The sequence below is a fragment of the Convolutriloba macropyga genome, chromosome 4, assembly GCF_964194025.1.
Source record: "Convolutriloba macropyga chromosome 4, txConMacr16.3, whole genome shotgun sequence".
Lineage (NCBI taxonomy): Eukaryota > Metazoa > Xenacoelomorpha > Acoela > Convolutidae > Convolutriloba > Convolutriloba macropyga.
In genome coordinates, this window is record NC_134471.1 from 54,277,983 (window position 1) to 54,293,893 (window position 15,911).

The window sequence follows — 15,911 nt, forward strand, 5'->3', positions numbered from 1 at the left end:
AAATTGAACTTTTGACTAGAATTTTTTTCAAAAGCAGTTCTAAAAAACGGTTTTGAATTGTCTGCTCCAACTCCAACTTCTAGTTCTGGAAAATCATCATTGTGCACGAACCACTTCTCTGATCTGAACGGTTTGAATCCAGTGAATGACGACCATGCGCATCAATCAAAGTTTGAAGATTATTATAGCAATTATAATAAACAAAAATGAGCTCATCAATGCGAATCGTGGAATACTGCTACCTAAAGGGCACAATAATGCACTAACATGTTCAAAATGCAGCAAAATGATGCACTAATAATGCAATAATGCCCTGATGCTGACTAAAAGATCAATTAGCACCCCAGTGATTCTGTTACCCCAGTGAGTACCCCAGTGAATACCCCAGAGCTTTTATCGTGTAAGCTCTGATAAGATGCTGATCAAAACTCTTTATCGTGTAAGATCTTATTTGGTCTTACACGAAAAAAATTCTGCCCTAAGTATCTATCAGTTCTTACAAAAGGTCACCTACGGCAAAATTTTTATCGTTTAAATTTTGATAAGACATGTTTAAATGAATTCAATTTTTTCGTATAACGTAAAGTTCCTATAAAAGCAAAAAAATAATTCAAATAACGATTAATGAAACAAAAAAACGTTTGAGTCTTTTTTGGCGGCAGTTTTCTGAGTTTCAACAAGGTACTATGGCTCAATTTAGCAGTCCAAGATAGTTTTGGTCTCCGAAAAAACTTTTCGGCTTAATTTGATAATCACCGGTTCATATAAAACCCCTGACACTCGAATAACTCTTTTCACAATAAAATGCATCAAAGTGTGACACGAAAGCCACAAGCAAGTACTCCACTTCGAGTAGGAAAGTCCTTTGAGAATAAGGCTTCTATAAACAGAGGTTATTCACTAAAAGTTGCTTTAGGTTAAAAATCCCGATTTTTCTATTGTTTTCTACTGCGTTTTATTTTTATTCTTCAAAATTCTTAAGTTCTTTTTCTTGGCTCGTCTCTAAAGTTCTTTGTTATTTACCACAAAAATCCATTTATCTAATACCACGAAATAAAAAAATATACTCAAAGTTTCCACAACTGTTAAAAAGCTCAGCTCCAATATATTCGAAAATCGTCCTTTTAAAGCTCAGAGACTGAAACGGGCTGATTTTCAAAATCAGTCACTTAGACAGGTTTTTATGAGACGCTAGAACGACAGCTGGTGAAGCAACATAAGACGAAAATGATTTCAATGAAATACACAACAAAAAAAATACTCAAAAAAACAAATACTAACACCGAGCGAATACATCAGACCGCTGGTTGTTCAGCAATCTTAGGCCGTAGCAACTTCAGTCCGCATGAGCATTCCGAATGAAATTCTACATGGTTAAGTTTAAACATATCAAAGAACTGGAAAACGAAACCGGATTTCTATATCAAGCCAGATGACTCAGCATCCAGAGAGTGCCGAATATTGCCATCTAACGTGCAAGAAGCCTTTCTTAACGCAACTGTAGATGCTAGAAATACGCTCCCCAAATCAAAAACCCAACGAATTTTTGTTGTTGTGAACGTTCACCACAACATAGAAGAAAGCAAGACAAAAAAGAACTCTAGAATAACAACGCAATGGATGTAATCAATGTAACAAGGATAATAAGCAGAAAAACTGGTATTTCAACAAAGATAATAAGAATATGCACCAGCTCAAATAATCATTACAGAGATGCTCAAAAACACACCGTTGAAATAGTTTGGCAGCTTCTCGATAAGAAGCAAACCGAAAACCTTATCATGTGATGCATTCAAATGCCAAAAAATTGGTCACTCTGCCAAATAATGTAGTAAAGCAACTCGTTGTCTCTGTTGCTCTCAAGAGCACAGCGTTAAAAACAGAACCAGCCAAAAAACGCCAACTGCTCAAACTGCGGGGCTGCTCATGCCACTGCCCATCAAGGCTGCCCAGCCTGTCAGAACAAGGCAGCTGAAGCTTCGAAAAAAATAAGTGACAACAAAATTTCAGCGAACACTAACAAACTCAAGCTGTAGAGAAACCATAAATCAGTCTCTCTTCTAAAAAGTTGCTATTCTAGTAGCAGAGGTCTTGAGCATATTACGCTCAGGACATCTCACGACCTCAAGATCATAGCATGCTAAATTCTCAATATACTGTCATTCAATTTTTTAAATAATATTGTCTCCATCAACGCGTCACGCATCCTCAACAAATAAATTGATAGACAAAAAATACACCAAAGCATCAAAAACGCAAACAGAGTACCTGCAAACACAGGACCACCAAACCATACATCAAAACAAACAAAACTTAACTCAAAATGGATAAAATTAGAAAAGCGCATTATAACTGCCGCAGACCGATAAACAAAATGTACGACTTGGCCTTTTTTTAACAAAAAATGATAAAAATGTATTTTTTGTGAACGAAACCAAGCCTTGTCAAAAAAACAAGATTTTTCCCAATATGTAGATGGTGGCAATTGAAACTTGTTCCAATAAACATCTTGGATCTCTCATTTTATTAAAAACCAGCATCCTTTTAATGCAAACATAATCAGCGGTGAAAGAAAGAGATAACAACGCACGAACCATTGAATTTTATATGAAAAGTATTAAGCTGCCTCCAATTGAAAACTTTATGATTATTTTTGTCTATGATTCTCCGGCAAAGTCCCTAGACCTAAAGAAGATTTTTTCAAGTGAAAAATGCCAATTGCTTTGATTTATGGAGACTTCAATTCTTCGCATCAGGAACTAAATGGTTTGTAACATTCGAAATATGACGAAATATCTCCAAATCAAATTTAAAAAAACTCATTTTAAACTTCTTAACAAAACTTCTGAACAACTTCTTAACAGCAATGTTAATTACCAACCAATAGACCATAAAAACAAAAATACGCTGGATTTGGACATTTGCGATTATTGTTTTATTGAGCATTTTATTTGTCAGATTATCTAGGAAGCGATCACAGAACAACAATTACGACAAAGAATTTTAGGAACAAAAAAATGTTTAACGTGACGTCTTTAAGAAGTTTATATAAATCACAAAAAATGCTTTCATATCAGCAACACATCGGCCCCTGCGTTACCCAAGAAGGAATGATATCGATCAATGAATTCCGTGACAACGCTATAAATTTACATCATGAATCAATCGAAGCTTATTTCTTTAAGACGAAACAGTTTTCCCAAAAGTCTTATGACACAAAAATTGATAGAATTCAGAAGAAAGAGCTAAAAGAACTGAAAACGGCACCCATAGATGAATACAAATCACTACAAAAAGAGATGAAAAACCCCAAGAAGGGAAAAAAACGATCCATAGGATGAGTTGAAAGGATAATAAAAACAAAAAGTTGAAATTGAAGGTAGCCACGGATTTTGGTGAGCGCTCAAAGCCTAACCAATGAGAATCAGTCAAAACAAAATCTGCAGTCTACCCAAATTTAATTTACAAAGACCGCATTGCAGCGCACAGACCATGAAAATTGTAAAATATTAAAACAAATGCTAATTAACTTAATGTGAAATCATACATCAGATTCACTAATAGCTGTTCAACACAACACTGCAAAACAATTGATCTTGAAGTTCAATCACTAAAAGACATAAACTGTGAGAGTGAGCCACCCGAAGTTGTTGTCACAGTAAAAGATTTTGAGGCACTTCTGAGACGTTCAAGAAAACCTTGCCGAGGACCTAACAGAATCTGTTACAAAGTCCTTAAAGGGCTACCAAAGCACGTGAAGGCTATAATATGCGTTCTATTTTCCAGCTCACTAAACAACTCGTGTGGTCTTGTTAATCGGGAGAAATAGCAGTTAAAAAGGCTACAAACACAAAATATGGGTTGAAGGGTTGCAGAAAAATTTAAACCCATTAGACTAATAAAGTTTCTAGCAAAAATCTCTGAAACTGTAGTGAAACATATAGTTATTGCACATTGTGAATCCCACAATAAATTTGGCGAAACACAAAGCGCCTACAGGAAATTTCGTGGCATAACAGACAAACTTTTAGAACTCACCCAAACGTTAATTTACGCTTTTCAATGGTCTGAAATAGTCAAGTCGGTATGGTGGTTTGCATAGACGTTGAAAAAAATTTTCTTGCAGCGTTGCGTCTTCGATTGGTCCATAAACTAAAAATAGTAGGGCTAGAAGTAACCACCGTAAGTGGATAACTTATTTCTAATCAGGTAAAATTGTATACGTCACGTTAAACTGCAATCAATAAAAGTTTTTCCGCAAAAAAAGGAGTCCCACAAAAAAGCGTTATATCCTCATTTTTCCTTATCTATGTCAGTTGATGGCCCAAAATGAAAGCTCAGATCTGATCGTTTGCTGATAATTTTGCATTATATTACAGATCACGTTCTACCAAATTAATTCAAGTGGATAAACTATTTCTTATCACAGAAAAACTTATACGTCAAGTTAAAATGCAATCAGTAGCAGTTCTTCCACAAAAACTGGAATCCCACATGGAAGCCTTATATCCCCATTTTTTCTTTATCTATGTCAGTCGGTGGCCCAAAATGAAAGCTCAGATCTGACCGTTTGCCGATTATTTTGCATTACAATACAGATCACGTTCCACCAAATTAATTCAAAGAAACCTTGAATCATCTCGATAAACAACACTCTCAACTGCTGCGATTTCTCAAATCCAAAGCACTGCGATTAAAAATTAATACGTGATCTCAAAAATCCTTCAAAGAGATACTGGGCGCTTTACCTGAACAACAAAGGGGTTCCCGTTGGTAAGACAAAAATCTTGGTATCACTCTCAATCATCATCTAAAGTGAAAAGACCACTGCAACCTGGTATTGCAACACTGGAGACTAGACAAAATAAGCATCAGCTAAGAAAGTATGCTGTTCGACCATTCCCAAGCGCAAAATTTCATGACGAAACAAATAAACCACCGGTCAGAGATATCAAGACAAAGTTAGCAAGAGGTTATATGAATCGGGCAACCAAATACAAGATGCAGACCGTAGTAGACTTAAGAGGCCGATAAAGACAAGGATCACTCAACAATAGCAAACATGCTCTTTGTCATCTCATTTAACGCCAATTTTTTTTCGCGCGCAAAAGATTGGAGGCAGAAGTAAGTGATCAAAAAGCTTGATTAAAGGGAATTATCAAAATGAAGCCCAATTGCGCCCCAGATTCCAAAAATCATTCTCGTGCAGAACTTGGATCGAAGACAACATAAAAAAGAGAAAAGAGGAAAATGAACCACAATTACTGAAAAAAAACAGGTAAAACTAATAACTGGTAAAATGAAAATGAAAACCAAAGACAAAACGACAAACAGATGCATCGACTTTCAATCTGAACACACCAAGCTTAGAACACAACAGCGCATTTGCCAGGCCGCCAAAGTGAATTAACTAATTTTAAACAACTAAGCTTCGCTTGCAAGTCGGACCAAAAAGAAGTTTAATCTTTTGCTCTTCTATATGGAAGTTTTTTTAAAATCAAAATACCGGGAAATTAACGGCACAAAAACAAAGCGCAACAGAACAGACGACTAACAGAACGCACAAAAACGGTACAACCTAGTGGCATGGGTTTCAATTCTCAGCTCTGCTTCATCAGTCTATATGTTTTTATCCTCTTATTCCCTATCAAATAATAGCCTTATCTATCTTCCCCAATCGAACTAAAGTGTATTCGGCCAACCACTTGCTAAGTCAACTGGCGACCTGAACCCACATTCTTCAATCTGTCCTACTTCACTTTAGACAATCATCAATCATCTCCTTTTTTTCTTTCTCAAGTCGGCCAGCAACTTTCGTAGTCAATTTGAGGCCAAACCAAATAAATGACTTTATTGCACTGTTTGACAATTGTAGATAAGCATACGCAATCTCTGTTACCATTCTATCTTTCCAATTTATTATTAATTTTGCTACATTCCACTGATTAATCAGGAGCATACAAAACCTCAAGTTGATCACGAAAACGTCTAATCATGGGCTATATAGGTGTGTGGGCTCAGTGATTTATTGTTTTAGGTCAGCGTAGCACTTTTTATCGAGTACTTCTTAATTTTGTTGCTTTTATTTTTTCCCTTAGAAGTCAAAACGTTAGTTCTATTTTTTCTCTCTTTACTGTCGCTAGTTTTAAGCGTTTGTCTTTTTTATACTGATGGTTATTTTATATTACAAAGTTAATTTAAATATCAATTTCGATTGGAAAACTAAATATCTGCTTCAGATGGGTTTGAACTTAATTCGTAATGCAATCGGCAAAAAAGCTGATTTTATGTGGCACCCTACATTGAACTTAGCACGTTTTCAAAAAAGCGCGCATTGGTTTGAAACTCATTGTGATTTACATCCCTTGCTTCTCATTTTTTTCGGACAATTCGAAACTCAGGACAATATAACGAAAGAACAAAACAACTTCAAATGGAGACAACAACTTAGTGCTGTGCGCTAATACAGAGCAATTTTCACAAATCCACAAAATGTGATTCGAGCTCCACCCACGTACATTTAGTACACCCACTTTTAGTATCCTAATAAATAATCTTTTTTTCAAACATAAAACAGTACATATTACAAAACTTGCGAAACTGAAACCTGCCGCTCACACCATCCTTTATCTTTGACGAGGCTAGCCAAGTTATCGAGCCATTATCGTTTCGATATGTCAAGTTCAGGCAGTAGAAGCTCCATGGTGTTCGGAATGACTGAGTGCGCCTGAAGCAGGAAAAGACTTTTAATGCAACGAGGAAAGAAACTCAGTTTTAACATTAACTTTTTTCTCAACGTCTTTTCTAAATTGAAACTCTTTCTCATAATGTATTAAACTTCTTTTGCCCAAATGGTTGTAGAAAAATGTTTTTGCATCTAGCTTTTTCACAATATCTTAGAAGTCTCAAAAATATTTAAGATAATTTTCTCTTTGTTGCTCTGACACTTATGTGTTGCATACTGTAGCTCTTGAATCCTCAATTTGAAGAGCATATCATAATTTGAGATTTTTTTTATCGAAGAAGATCTGAGAAAAATCTTATCAAAAAGATGAGTTATAGCTTTTCCAATCTTTATCTTACAAGATTTTATTGGATTCTTATAAGGTCTTACACGATAAACCTGCAGTCAGGTAGAAATTTTTGCGTAGGTTGGATCTTATAAGGCAGATTTTTATTTTGTAAGATCCTGCAAAAGTGAATTTTATCGAGTAAGATTTTATCAGACCTGATAAAAAGTTTTATCATGTAAGACCTAATGAAAAGTCTTAGTCAAGCGACGCATAATCTTATAAGTATTTGCGAGACACTTTTGTAAGAAATTTGTAAGATCTTACCTTTAAAAATTCTCAAATGTCTGGAGTACTTCATAGATATTTTTTTTTAATGAAACCTATAATTATCTCAAAGTTTTAAACGCTTTAATGCCAGCAATATGGTTTCAGCACTTAACATTGCACAATTGATTTTTTCGTTGAATTTATTGAGAAATTTTGATATCATTACATCATGCGAGGCTAAATTAATCTTTTGGACTTAATGATAGCATTTGAAAACTTTTGGAAAGAATATACATTTCAGAAAATTGCATAACCTTGTATTAACAGAAAACGCATTCTATAGGGATACATTTTTCACGGATAAGAAGTCTGAGCAGGTTGTTGTAAAGCTTGAACACGAGATAACTTGTTTGCGGTTTTCCAGCTGATTCTATTGTGGTTCCCATTTTTCTCAAGTTTACTTTAAGGATCTGCCCCTTTTTATTTTAATCAATGGAGTTGTTTATTGTTTGCGGACGAGATCAGCCTGTAATTTCCTATGATCTCACTAACTTATTGGTTGAATTTTAATAAGCTGGTGTTGAATTTAAGTAAGACTTTGTTAAATAATTTAAAACCCAGTGGTTCTAGTAAACTGCTGCTTCCAAATTGGGCACAATTTTGCTCAAAATGGAACCTAGCTGTAAATTGCGCATATTGTAAAAAAGTGTTGTATTCAAGCTTCCATTTCAATTGAGATACTGCTCTATTGAGAAAGCAGTGCGGTGTGATTTTAAATTTTCTGTTTTTCCCCAGAAAATAACAAAAATTTATACCACAACAAAAGTAATATGAGGTCTATTACTGAATGCCACTTTTTAGTTTATGGTTATGGTAGTTATTTGGCTTTGACCTGAAATTTCAATTTACAAAAATCCTGAAATTAATCTTTTTACGTAAAAAAAGAACAACTCAAGAAACTATTCCGTTCGAACATTTTACTAAGAGTAAATGAGTGTTACGTGTAAAAGGCATTCAAGTTGATATGTTTCGATACAAATCTTTACTGAGATCTTCACAAATCTTCCATGTAAAATTTTTTAAATTTAATTGCAGTATTTGTAAAAATTGACCCTTTGAAGAAAGTAAATCTTTAGGATGAAATTTTATCCTGTTCACAACTCCGGCAGTCTGATAGAATATCTAACTAAAAGAATAATATCGGAAGGTGTAGTAACTTCACAAACCTTCAGCTCTCACACAAGCTAAAGTTTATACCAGGTTCTTTGTTCACCCGGGCCGAGGCGTACACCCGTATTCCACCGTTATTAAGCGAGAATAAGGGTGTAAAGCCAATTCCACTCTTAATTAGCAGGGATAAGAGTGTAAGAGTGTAATTTTGAGAAAATTACACTTTAATGTACACTCTTTACACTCTTTAGTACACCCTTATTACACTTTTAAAAATACACCATAATTACACTCTTTATTCCACTCTTTATTACACTCTTGAGCGAATTAGGTGAAGAAAATGTTGAACTTAATGAAAAACTTTTGTTAACAACTTTTTGAAAAAGACTAGTTGAGAAGTCTATATTAGCCCGTTTTGTTGCCCCGATAATGCACTTTTTGAAATTGTGTAGAAATAAAAGCCAATAGTTTTATTTGTATACGGAATTTTAATGAAACCTCCAATTAGGTGCAGAAAATGTCGAACTTCATTAAAAATGTTTGTTAACAACTATCACTAACGGTGTAAATTTTTTTTGTACACTCTTTTCCCCGTTATTTTTGGGGAAAATCCTCGGCCCGGGCAATAACTATTGGTACGTGGGGGCTGGTGCTGTAACTCCATTATCTGTAGTGACGAAGGTTTATGTATTTCATTGCCTCCACTAAAAATTACTAGTCAAGTGAAATCAGTTATAAATCTAAACATAAACTGGTGACTCTGAGTTGGAAAACTGTAACAGATTCTCAACCGGATTAGGTCCCTAGTTAGGTCACTCCATAATGCAATCTAGTGGGTGAAGCGTTATCTACTTGGTCCAACATTCCATACCACATAGACTTTAATATAACTTTCCATATTTTCTTTGAGTAGGTAACCAACCCTCTGAGAGGCTTCACTAACTGTCTTTTGTGAGGTGCGGTGACAGTAATATAGAGAATCATTTTTCTGATCCTGGTCACACTGGTGTTCCCTGAATCCTCCGAGTTTAGCCGAGTCGTTGATTGGTTGACTTTTTAATAATGACGCAATATTGCTGTTCTAGACTAAAAACTCGGTCCCCTACTAAAAAGAGAAGTACGAAATTTAAGCCTGAAATAACTATGTGATTTAACCCTGTACGTTCTTACTTTACATAGTATCAGAAATGAGGACATGACTACGAAATTTTTGGCATCACTATGAACGATGGTTTTGAGAATTTACTAATTGGTCTTCTCTAAACGTGCAACTTTTTGTATAGCCCCAATACAAGTAATTTTCTTACAAACACTCAAGAAAAATACAAGTACTTGAGAAGTTTTCAAAGGCTGAGCTCATCAAATAAGAAGTTATCGGAATACTTTGATTTGGAAAGAAGGTTGATAAAAACAAAGTAACACGAGATTGTTTACTCAACTGTTACGCACTGATTTTTAGAGCGTTCCTCATGGTGTTTTCGAAGGTTAATATGAGCAGTAAATAATGTGAACAATTGTCATTTTTCAAGGACTTATTTTGATGTTTTACAGTGCGGTTTTTAGCAGATATATTTTGAATAAACTTAGCTAGTAATAGCCTTTTATTGAGCGGTTCCGATGCGCGATATATCCACTAGTTGCCCTGCTTTTAGAGCTTTATTTAGTCACAATATAACGCTAAAGGAGCCTGTACTAACTTAGTATTTTTAGGAAGAATTTCCAGTTCGATCTTTAATTATTATATCAGAAATAAAAACAAAGTTTCAATGATAGAATAAGAAGTTTTAAGTTTTTGCTGAGTTTGATTAGCAACTGATAGTCAGGCTGTTTCTCCAGTGCTCTGCTAATCGTGGGCTCCGTAGGACTGTGCCTCGATTTGTATTGGTCCTTCGCAAATATTTACTGATCTACAAGTTGGGCAATTTCCGGCTTTTGTACGTCTCTTGATGTTTGTTAAGTACATATACAATTTCCGTATTAGCACCTACTTTATCAGAATAATTAATTCAACAAGTACATAATCTCTCATGACGTTATTTACTAATTATGCGAATTTATCTTCAAGAAACTCAAAAAAGTAAATATTGAGGCTTTCAGGCACTTGATATGTTTATCAGTAAACTGTCAATCTGCGGTTGTTTTTCATAAACATAAACAAATTAGGGGTTACAGGCCTAGATGGAATTACTAGCTATATATGCCCTTGAGATCTATCTGAATATGAACTAAATTAAAGCACTTATTTGTGGATATTTAAAGGAAAATCATCACGTAACTATGAGGGATGAAATAGGGGCGTGACATCAACCGTAATAATCACAATTAAAAGAAAAACTCGACTAATTGACTATTGGCTCTCAAAAATGAGCTCCAGGCTGTTGATAGAGAAATTGACCTAAAACGAGCAGTGTGTATAAATATGCTAATAGTCAGTGAGGAAAATTCAGATTATAGAATTGATCTTTGCAATCGGATGTTTTATGGGTTCGCAAATGTGGTTTATATTTGCAAATTTCACCGTTTTTCTGCTTGAAATACAATATGAGTTTATCATAGTGTGCAATTAGTTTTGATGTACAAAATCTATTGCATCTTTACTTGGATTAAGAAACACAAAATTAAAGCTGTAGAAGATGCACTGCTGAAATTTTTGGTTTAAGACAATAAAGATTCAAAGTAATATTGTGGATGGTATCAAAGTTAATTGCTATGACATTGATATATTATTATTAACTTAACTGAACTCACTGGTTATATGATGAATGATGTTCAAACTACTGTATTTTATCAAAATAAGACTAAAGATTAGAGTATATTACATCTGTTTTAAATACCTTCAGGGTAATTTACTGTAATTTAATTTCACTTTTAGTTTTATATTCACTTCCAATTTAAATATTGAATTTTTTCCATTATCTGATCTATAAAATGGTTTTTAACCTGGATGCATCTTTTAACAAACACAAATATATACACAAAAGCAACTTAAAAAAACAAATAATTTTGCAGCAACGAATACAAATATTAAAATAGTTGGTACAAATATTAAAATTATGTCTAACAAAGAAAAAAACCTAAATAAACACGATTCAAATCAAGTAAATAATCATAAATAATCATTCTAAATAATTACCCTACCAATTTTTAAGAAGTAACGGTGATGAGTATGGATCTGGTTTCGTCAAGCTAAATGAGACAGCTCATCTTAAAGGTGATCATGCAGCTGCCAATGGAGGAGCAGTGTACATGACCTAGAGATGCCCAATTTTTTTTGATTTTTTTTTATTTATTAAAGATATTACGGCCTTGGACTCAAACTCATTTTGAAGAGAAACAATATAGATAGAACACTGTTTAAAGTTAATGCTGGTGCTAATGCTGTCACCAAAGATGTTAACATTGAAATAAGAGATAAATCCTGGTTTGTACTTTCATTTGAGCCTCTTAATGATGAGAAAAATCGTACAAGACAAATAAATAGAAAAGATAAAATTGAATTGAGATGTAATGCACACAGAAGTTTTTCTAAGAATGTAAGAGAATGTAGATAAGGTTCAATTACATTGTTCTAGACAGTTTAGTTTGGTAAGTTTTTATATCAGTTTTAAGTTGCGGGAACAACCAACTCGTTTTGGTTGCGATAAGGACAAAAGTCAATGTTTTTTCAAGTTTTACTTCTGACTTGATTGTTGCACGACATGCTCCAGAGGAAAGAGGAGGCCAACTAACACATCACAGACGTTTGACCAGATCGTCGAAGAGGGTGTAACCCAAGTTGCCTAGAAAACCGTTTCGAAAAAAGGTCAAGAAAAAATAGGCTAATCAGCCAAAACACGTGCGAGGGCGGAGACCGGACGAACGTACGTGCCGTAAGCCGTTTTCACCTTCACCACACGGTGTTGTCCATCTCGTCCAGGATAGACTTCAAGAACACGTCCAAGGGGCCAAATTCCACGTGGAGTCATATCTTTCAGAATCCAAACGATGTCGTTGACTCTGAGTGGTGTTTGGTCACTATCGCTCCATTTGGACCTCTTTAACAGTGTCGGAAGATACTCCTTGACGAGTCGTTTCCAGAAATGGTTGACCATTTGCTGCACATTCTTCCAAGACTTGAAACTGGCGGGTTCTTGGCTGTCGAACTTTCCTGGTGGGAGAGAGTTGAACGGTCTGTTGATCAGAAAATGGTTTGGCGTGAGAGGCATTTCATTTTCTGGAAGGTCAGCGACAATCGTTAGTGGTCTGGAGTTCAATATAGCTTCGGTCTCGACCAAAATTGTCCTGAACACATCAAGCGACAGCCTTCTGGAGCCTAGAATGATCAATAGAGTGCGTTTCGCGGTCTGGATCAAGCGCTCCCAAATACCGCCAAAATGAGGTCCATAGGGAGGATTGAACTTCCAGGTTGTGTTCGTTGCTGCCATTGCTTTGTAGATTTTGTCGTTGTCGAGACGTTTCACAGATCTTTTTAGTTCCTCAGATGCACCAATAAATGTCTTGCCATTGTCGCTGAGCATTGTTGTTGGCTGGCATCTGCGGCTTACAAAACGTCGATAGGCGTTTAAAAAAGTGTCAGTGTTGAGATCGGGACAAGCTTCTAGATGGACACACCTAGTAACCAGGCAAGTGAAGATGAGGCCGTAGTGTTTTTCAATCTGTCCTTTGGCATCCTCTATATAAAAGGGTCCAAAAAAGTCGACTCCGCTGTTCGCGAAAGGATACTGGGTAGAGTCTGTCGGGAAACGGCAGGCAGGGAGGGGAGCCATGACGGGTTGAATGTTTTGAGCGGCAAATCGTCTGCAGAGAAAACATCTGTACTTTATACTCAAAAGTGTTTTTCTGAGTCCAATGATGTGGTATCTTTGCTGCACAAAAGCTTTCACTGGCTCTGTTCCTTGGTGAGCGCAAATGTTATGTGCATGCTCTATATAGAGTCTCGCTATCTTGTCCTTTGCGTGCAGTATAATCGGAAATTTCTCAACTTCGAGGTTATCTGGCGCAAATTGCAGTCTTCCGCATGACCGAAGGATTCCATTGTTGTCCAACATTGGGTTGAGCGAACGGATTTTGCACTTTGAATCTATCCGGGAACCACGTTTCAGGGCTTGGATTGTTGAGAAGAAGAAATTTTGCTGCGAAATTTTGATCAGCTGATTTCTTGCAAGAATGACGTCTTCTGTTATATACTGGTGATCTTTAGGCCTTTGCTTTTTGATCCGAAAGAGCAAATTGAAGACTGTTGCTAAAGTCAGGAGCAACTTGTTCCAAGTTGAGAACCGTGTCGGGTCGATTATTTGCTCCGACAAATTGCGTGAAATTTCATGCGTTGCTAACACATGCTTTGAAGAGTTTTCAGCAGCGCTGAGCTGTCTTGTGGAAAGAAATGCTGGCGCTGTTAGCCACTTGGCTGTAATTTCGTCTGGGTTGAGACCACGGGTCCCGTGGTCAGCTGGATTTTCTTTGGTGGCAACGTGTTTCCATTGGTAAGCATCAGTTGATGCAAGGATTTCTTTGAGGCGATTCGCAACAAAAACAGGTTGCTTCTTGGTTGTCGATAACCAGTCAAGTACTACTTGACTATCTGTCCAGAGTGTAGAGCGAGTAATGTGAAATGATGACTCTTTCATGATGGTTGAAAGAAGGCGCACTCCGATGACTGCGGCTTCCAACTCTAATTTGGGTATGCTGATTTGTTTAATTGGGGCAACTTTGCATTTGCCTATTAGGTAACAAGTTTCAACATCAGTGGCTGAGTTAGGAACTGTTTTCAAGTATGCAACGGCTGCAACTGCTACAGCTGAGGCGTCGACAAATATATGGATTTCATTTTCACTTTCTGGTGAATGGCAACTCTTATTCAGAGTTCTGTTCAATGTCACTTCTGGGGAAGAAAAGTATAAATCCAAATTCTTTTGAAGTGGTTTAACTACTTGAGGGGCAATTTGATCGTCCCATTTTTTCCCAAGTTTCCACAGTTCTTGAAGAACTATTTTGAAACGGATCGTTGATGGCGACATTATTCCTATTGGGTCGAAGATCGAGGAGACAAGACTAAAGATCTTACGTTGAGTGTATGCTGAGGCATCTTTTGGGAAATCAGTGAGAGGTTTCATAAAAAAGCAGTCTTTCTCAAGATTCCATTTAACACCAAGAACTCTAACAATATCTGTCTTGTTCTCTTTGTCTTCTGGAGGGATTTGGTTTAGAATTAGAGAGCTGTTTGAAACAAATTTTGTGAGTCGAAACCCACCTGTTTGCAGACAATTTTTTGTTTGAAAAACTGCCTTACAAGCGTCTTGTTCTGTTGCATGTGATTGGATGTAGTCATCCATGTAAAAGTGCTTTCTGACGGCTTTGAGGGCTTCTGGGAATTGTTGACTGTTTTCTTTGGCACAATGGTTAAGAACGTATATTGCGCACGAAGGTGAGCAATTTGCTCCAAAGATGAGTCTGGTAAATTGGTACTGTTGTATCTGATTGTCTGCTAACCAAAGAAATCGAAGAGCAGATTGATCAATCTGATGGATGGCGATTTGCATAAACATGCCTTCGATGTCCGCAAGAACTGCAACGGGATGTTCTCGAAATCTCATCAGGACACCTAAAAGGTTATTAAGGAGATCTGGTCCTGTAAGAAGGTTTGAATTAAGCGATTGGCCGCGGAATTTTGAAGCGGCATTTGCAACTCGGCGGACTTTTCCGGGCTTATTGATATTTTCCACAGGATGGTGTGGCAGGTACCAAATTCTGTCTGGTTGAGGATCTTGCATTTCCACCGGTTTGACATAGTTTTTCTCGAGGTCTGTCAAGAGAGTCTCATTGTATTTGTCCTGCAACAAAGGTTTACGTTGAAGGCGTGTATTAAGGCTTTTGACTTGGTTCAGTGCAGAATAGAAGTTGTTTTCCAAATTTATTTCTGATTTCCAAGGCAGTTTGATTTCATATCTCTCACCATTGTGATTGATGGAGTTCTTCAAAATATCAAGAAACTGTTCTTCTTGCTTTGTGTAAATTTGTTCACGGTCCTTCTGAATGCCATCAGCTTCAATACTCCAGAACTGTTGAACAAGTTCGTCAAGTCCGGGTTCATCTGATCTGTTTCTTGATACATGGAAAATAAATTTCTTCTGCTGAGTTGCGGGCTGTTGAGTGGTGGCTGAGATACAATTCTCATATTCACCAGCGAGGGTCCAACCAAGTTTAGTTTTCACACCAAACGGTTGATTTTGATTGCCAGGTATAACATGTGTAGGGTAGGTGAATGCGAATGCGTTAACACCGAGGAGGGCGCCGATTTTGCCATCGGCAATATTTGGGAAATGTATGTGGCGCAAACTGTTGAAGGCATCACAAATTTGATTAAGTTCAAAAGTTTTTGCAGCTGCGACGTTCAGAGACGGGGTGCTGAACGTTCGAGAGAGTTCAAACGATATTTCAGTTGACTTATATGGAGTTATTGTG